Genomic DNA, 6,262 nt, shown 5'->3' with positions numbered 1-6,262 from the left:
GTTCATCACTCCCTCGAAGTGCGAGACTCTTGATGAGCTAATCAATCTAGCGCGGGATAGAGAAATCGAAATCAAGAGGCAAGAAGAACGTGGAGAAAAGAGACCAAATGAAAAAGGTGGAAGTTCGACCCCGGCCAAAAAGGGGAAGTATCAAGAGCAAGGAAGAAAAGATAAGTCGAAGAGCGGTATCACGCCGTGCAAGACTTGTGGAAAGCTTCATACGGGGGAATGCTTGTTGGGCAAGAAAGGGTGTTACAAATGTGGTAAGGAAGGGCATTCGTCTTATCAGTGTCCAAACAACCCCAAGACTTGCTTTCATTGTTTTGAAAAAGGGCATGTTAAATCGGAATGCCCAAAACTTCAGCAAGAGTCAAAGAAAGAAGATAAGAAGCAAGAGGGTTCTAGAGCGAAAGGGAGGGTGTTCCAAATTACATCCGAAGAAGCCAAGTCTCACCCGAATGTGATTTCAGGTATCTTTTTACTAAACTCCATACCGGTCTATGTTCTATTCGATACTGGAGCTACCATGTCATTTATTTCGAATGAAATTATACAACATCCGTCCTTTAAGATCGAACGAATGTCAATGCCTCTAGAAGTAGAAATAGCTGATAGTAAGATCTATATGCTACATGAGATATGTAGGAAATGTAAATTCATAATGGAAGATGAGGAATTCGAAATTGATCTCATACCTATGGTTCTAGGGGAATTTAAAATGATAGTGGGAATGGATTGGTTGGCACGTCACCGGGTAGAAATAAATTGTGAAAATAAGATAATGTCTATTCAAGCCCCAAGTGGAAGGCAATTGAGTATTCAAGGGGAAAAAACGTAGAAACCAAATTGTGTAACCTTATCCAAGCCTTTAAATACATACGTAATGGAAATAGAGCATACCTGGCTTATGTGGTAGACGCTCAGCAAATCCTCCCGAAGCTTGAAGATGTTGAGGTAGTGAATGAATTTCCGGATGTGTTCCCGGAAGAATTGCCGGGACTCCCTCCCGAAAGAGAAATAGAATTTCGCATCGAATTAAACCCGGGTGCAAAGCCAGTTGCGAAGGCTCCCTATAGACTTGCTCCCACCGAGATGCGGGAGTTAATGACACAATTACAAGATCTTCTAGATAAGGGTTTCATACGCCCGAGTGTGTCGCCTTGGGGAGCACCCGTTCTATTTGTTAAAAAGAAAGATGGGTTGATGCGTATGTGCATCGACTATAGGGAATTAAACAAGCTGACCATAAAGAACCGCTACCCTTTACCTAGAATTGACGACCTTTTTGATCAATTACAAGGGGCGAGTTGGTTCTCCAAGATAGACCTGCGTTCGGGGTACCATCAAGTTAGAGTACGGGAAGAGGATATTCCAAAGACTGCGTTTAGAACCCGTTACGGGCACTATGAATTTTTAGTCATGTCCTTTGGATTGACGAACGCGCCGGCTGCGTTTATGGATCTTATGAACCGGGTGTGCCGACCCATGTTAGACAAATCGGTAATCGTGTTCATAGATGATATCCTAGTCTATTCGCGAAGCAAAGCTGAACATGCAATGCACTTGCGTGAAGTACTTGAAATTCTCCGCAAGGAGAAACTTTACGCAAAATTTTCAAAATGTGCCTTTTGGCTCAGAGAGGTGCAATTCCTGGGTCACGTGATCAATGCGGAAGGTGTTTTAGTTGATCCTTCAAAAATTGATGCTGTAATGAAGTGGGTCTCTCCGAAGAACCCGATAGAGATAAGAAGTTTTCTGGGCCTTGCCGGGTACTATAGAAGGTTCATACAGGATTTTTCGAAGATAGCCCTACCCTTAACGAAACTGACAAGAAAGAAAGAGAAGTTTGTGTGGGGTAAAGATCAGGAGGAGGCTTTTCAAATGTTAAAGGAGAAACTATCCCGTCCTCCGGTTCTGACATTACCGGATGGAACTAAAGACTTGGTGGTCTATTCAGACGCTTCACACCAGGGATTAGGCTGCGTCTTGATGCAAAGGGGAAGGGTCATCGCTTATGCTTCAAGACAATTGAAGCCGCATGAAGTAAACTACCCGACTCACGATCTAGAATTGGCAGCGGTAGTGTTCGCCTTAAAGATTTGGAGACATTATTTGTACGGCACGAGATGCACTATTTACTCAGATCATAAAAGCCTCAAGTATCTTTTCGAGCAGAAAGATTTAAATATGAGGCAACGGAGATGGCTGGAACTTATCAAGGATTATGATTGTGATATTCTTTATCACCCGGGAAAAGCAAACGTGGTAGCCGATGCGTTAAGCCGAAGAGAGTATCCGACTCCTTTTCGTGTAAAGTCCATGAAGATGATTGTTACGCCACGGTTACTTGAAATGATACGTGAATCTCAAATAAAGTCGCTTGGAGCGGAAGACTTAAAGAAGGAAAGACTAAAAGGTGTAATCGATAAATTAGAAGAAAATTCGATCGGACTCAAAACGCGATTCGGCCGAATTTGGATACCCCGATTCTGTGAAGTCAAGGCTGCTCTACTCGACGAGGCACATAAGTCACGATATTCGGTCCACCCTGGGGCTACAAAGATGTATCGGGATCTGAAGGCCAATTATTGGTGGCCGGGCATGAAACGCGACATAGTCAAATATGACGCAAAGTGCTTAACATGTTCCCAAGTGAAAACCGAGCATCAAAAGCCATACGGGGAATTACAACCCTTGGAGATACCGCAATGGAAGTGGGAGGAATTAACGATGGATTTGGTAACCAAGCTTCCTAGAACAAAAAAGGGGCATGATGCGATATGGGTAATCGTGGACCGACTTACGAAAAGCGCTCATTTTCTACCTATTAAGGAAGCCTACTCTTACGAGAAAATGGCGGAAATTTACATGAACAAGATTATATCTCGACACGGCGTGCCTGTGTCAATCGTCTCGGATCGGGACACTAGATTTACTTCTCGTTACTGGCAAAAGTTTCACGAGAGTGTGGGTACGAAATTACACATAAGTACCGCCTACCACCCCCAAACTGACAGCCAGTCAGAAAGAACCATTCAAACACTTATTGATATGTTGAGGGCGTGTGCCTTAGATTTTGGGGGAAATTGGGATGACCATTTACCACTAGTGGAATTTTCCTATAATAATAGTTACCATAGTGGTATCCAAATGGCTCCGTATGAATTACTGTACGGGAGGAAATGTAGAACTCCCGTGTGCTGGGGAGAAATAGGGCAAAGAGAGCTTGCGCCAAGTGATTTAATAGCAGTAACGAATGAAAAGATTAAGTTGGTTAGAGCTCGACTGAAAGCAGCACAGGATCGACAAAAGGCTTATTCAGACAAAAGAAGACGTCCCATTGAATTTCAAGTCGGAGACTTAGTTCTGCTGAAAGTGTCCCCATGGAAGGGTATAATCCGCTTTCGCAAACGTGGTAAGTTGGGTCCTCGTTATATTGGGCCGTTTAAAATCTTGGCTCGTGTTGGAAGGGTTGCATATCGATTAGAATTACCGCCTGCTTTAGACAGAATTCACAATACCTTCCACGTGTCGCAATTGAGAAAGAGTCTTGCGGATGAAACCGCGTTAGTACCACTCGATGACATCGAGTTGGACAAGGGGTTGAATTATGTCGAAAGACCAATGGCCATTAAAGATGTCAAGGTGAAGAAGCTCCGCAACAAAGCAGTTCGGCAAGTGTTGGTGCAATGGCGGCACCGAAAGGGGTCGGAACTCACATGGGAAGCGGAAGACGAGATGAAAAAGCACTACCCGTTTCTTTTTGGTACGTACACACTTAAGAATATGTTTGTGCCAGGTTTCGGGGACGAAACCTCCTTAAGGGGGGTAGACTTGTAACACCCCAAAATTTATTTTTAATACTAGAATAAATGAAAAATGGATGAATTAGATAATGGGAGGTTTACAAATCAAAGGGTAATAAGTCTTAAAGGGGTAATGTGTAAAATTATAATCAAGGAGGGTTTAATGATGTCAAACCACAAAAACAAACCCCCTGTGCGTGTTTGGGATCGAACAGGAAGCAGAGAAGAAGGGTTTACCCTTTGTTCTTGTAAAAACTCACCAGTTGACAAGGAAAAATCAGTGTTAGTTAGTTGCATGTCATAAAGTTTCGATCATCTAAGCATCCCTAGTAAACTGGTAAGTTGAATTTTTGATTTTGGTGATGTTTATAATTAGGGTTTCGACCCGATCATGAAATTGTGATATGATTTGTGTTAATTAGATGTTAGGGTTACTCCCTAGAACAGAAATCATGCTTGGTTCTAGTTTAATTGAAAGAAATCTTATAAAACTCATCTTGTGAAATTATGCTATGAGTAGGAGGATTTTGGAGATTATAATTATGTGTGGTTTGGTATGAAATTTTGTTTGCAATACATGAATGCTAGTTAAATTTGTGAAGACTAAAGGAATTGTTAGAACTAGAGTGATTATTGATGGCACATAGGATGAATTAGTGAGTTATGCTTTAAAATGTTGTATATTATGCTTTATTAATGTGACGCACACTAGGTGTTCGATGAAATGCTTGAATGAACAACTATGTGAAATATTGAATGTAATGGAATGAAATTCCGGGTACTAAACAAATGAACGGATGTGTTAATATAGGCGTAAAGGAAGAAGGCTCAGGTTCTAAGAAGTCGGAAGGCTCACAAGACAAAGGTATGTTTCGTGACGTACAAAAACTTTACTTAAATTTTTGATTAGTAATTGTGTTGAGCAAATTGTGTTATAATGGTTATTTCTTACTATAATGGATACGGTGACTAGTAAATAAATAGCAAATCCCTTGCGGATTTGGCTAAGCTAATGAAGGTTAAGCTATGATAAGCAAATCGACCGGTTCGAGTAACTAGGTCGAGAAATGATATGATACCATTCGTCTTGAACGTGTGGTATTGAATGCTATAACGAATGCGAGATGCTTAATCCGTTCTACGGATGAAAAGAAGAATTTATGTTGAAAGCAAATAACCCAATCAAACGGGTCGAACACGTATGTTTAACTCTCATTGAGAGTGTTTATACTATACCCAAGTTTATGGGTAGTCGAATGCGTAAAATGGTTAAAAGTTCATATACGGATGGAAGTAAAATTAAAGAATTATGATTTAGCGAGTGCGATAACTAACCTTTGAAATTTCTTGTTAATGTAGGTAAATCCTCATCGTAGACTCTATGGCGAATTGAAGCGAGCACGTGATCACCACTTAACATATCAAGCGCTTCCGCTAGTTGCTTTAGTGTTTTGGGTCAATAATTGTGAAAGTTTGTCTAAACTAGTTAGTAGATGTTTTAGTCAAAAGTTTATGTTTTCTTGGATTTTCGTTGCGTCTAGTCGTAAAGGTCATGGAATATTTTGTTTGAAAGTTGTATGAAACAGGTGCATGCTCATTGTACGAATGGGTCATGCCCGATTTTTGTCGGAAATATGAATTTAACTGGTTATTTCAAGTCTTAAAATTATCATCGAAAATGGTTTTATAAGAACTAAATACATGGGTCTTACAAGTTGGTATCAGAGCCAAGGTTTGAGGGATTCGAGCGTTAAACGCGGTGCTTGAACTCAAACCGATGGCTCGTTCGAAAGAGTGCTCGCTCCAAGATCGCCCAAGAGGTAACTTTAAAGTTATAAATAAGTTGCAAGTGTGTTCTTTTTATGAGTTTGATGGAAATAATTAAAAAGATTTATGAGAAGGTCAAATAATAAGTTCGGGAGCTGTAGAACCTGAACGGAATGGAAGGAATCGAATGAGAATGCTTAAAAATGGAACTGCAGCGTTTTTGCAAAACGGAAGCCCGTCGCCGACGGGTTAACCCCCGTCGCCGACGGCATCCTCTTGCCCGACGCCTAAACTAACTGCCGACGGGAAAAACCATCCGACGGCCTTTATATGAGCCCGTCGCCGACGGGCACATAGCCGTCGCCGACGGCTTACATAGTGCCAAAATGCTGAAAATGTTTTGTTTTTCATGCTTTGTGTTACCGGTTTGTCCGAAAGCTTATTTCATGGCTACGTAGTGTCCATATAAGGTTTAACAAGTGTATGTAATCACAATTAGCGATTATAACGAGAATGGATTCGTAAGAATCAAAAGAAATGAAGCAAATGACATGAAATGGATTAAGTGAATGATGATTAATGAGTAATGATATGCGGAAAGTTTGTAATTTGTATTAAACGAGAAGCATGATATTGTGTAGATGGCTGATGCAAGAAATGTCAATGAGGATGATGACGCCACTCGGCAA

General features: G+C 41.0%; 1 long non-coding RNA gene across 1 annotated transcript; it reads left to right on the top strand.

Moving 5' to 3' along the window:
• Positions 1–4,076: 4,076 nt before the first annotated feature.
• LOC110874775 lies at positions 4,077–5,245 on the top strand. Its single transcript, XR_002556211.2, has 3 exons — positions 4,077–4,143; positions 4,618–4,671; positions 5,166–5,245. It is a non-coding gene; the product is annotated as an uncharacterized LOC110874775 (long non-coding RNA).
• Positions 5,246–6,262: the final 1,017 nt, after the last annotated feature.

Source organism: Helianthus annuus, chromosome 9, assembly GCF_002127325.2.
Source record: "Helianthus annuus cultivar XRQ/B chromosome 9, HanXRQr2.0-SUNRISE, whole genome shotgun sequence".
NCBI classification, from domain to species: Eukaryota; Viridiplantae; Streptophyta; class Magnoliopsida; order Asterales; family Asteraceae; genus Helianthus; species Helianthus annuus.
This window is presented reverse-complemented; position numbering and strand designations above follow the sequence as displayed.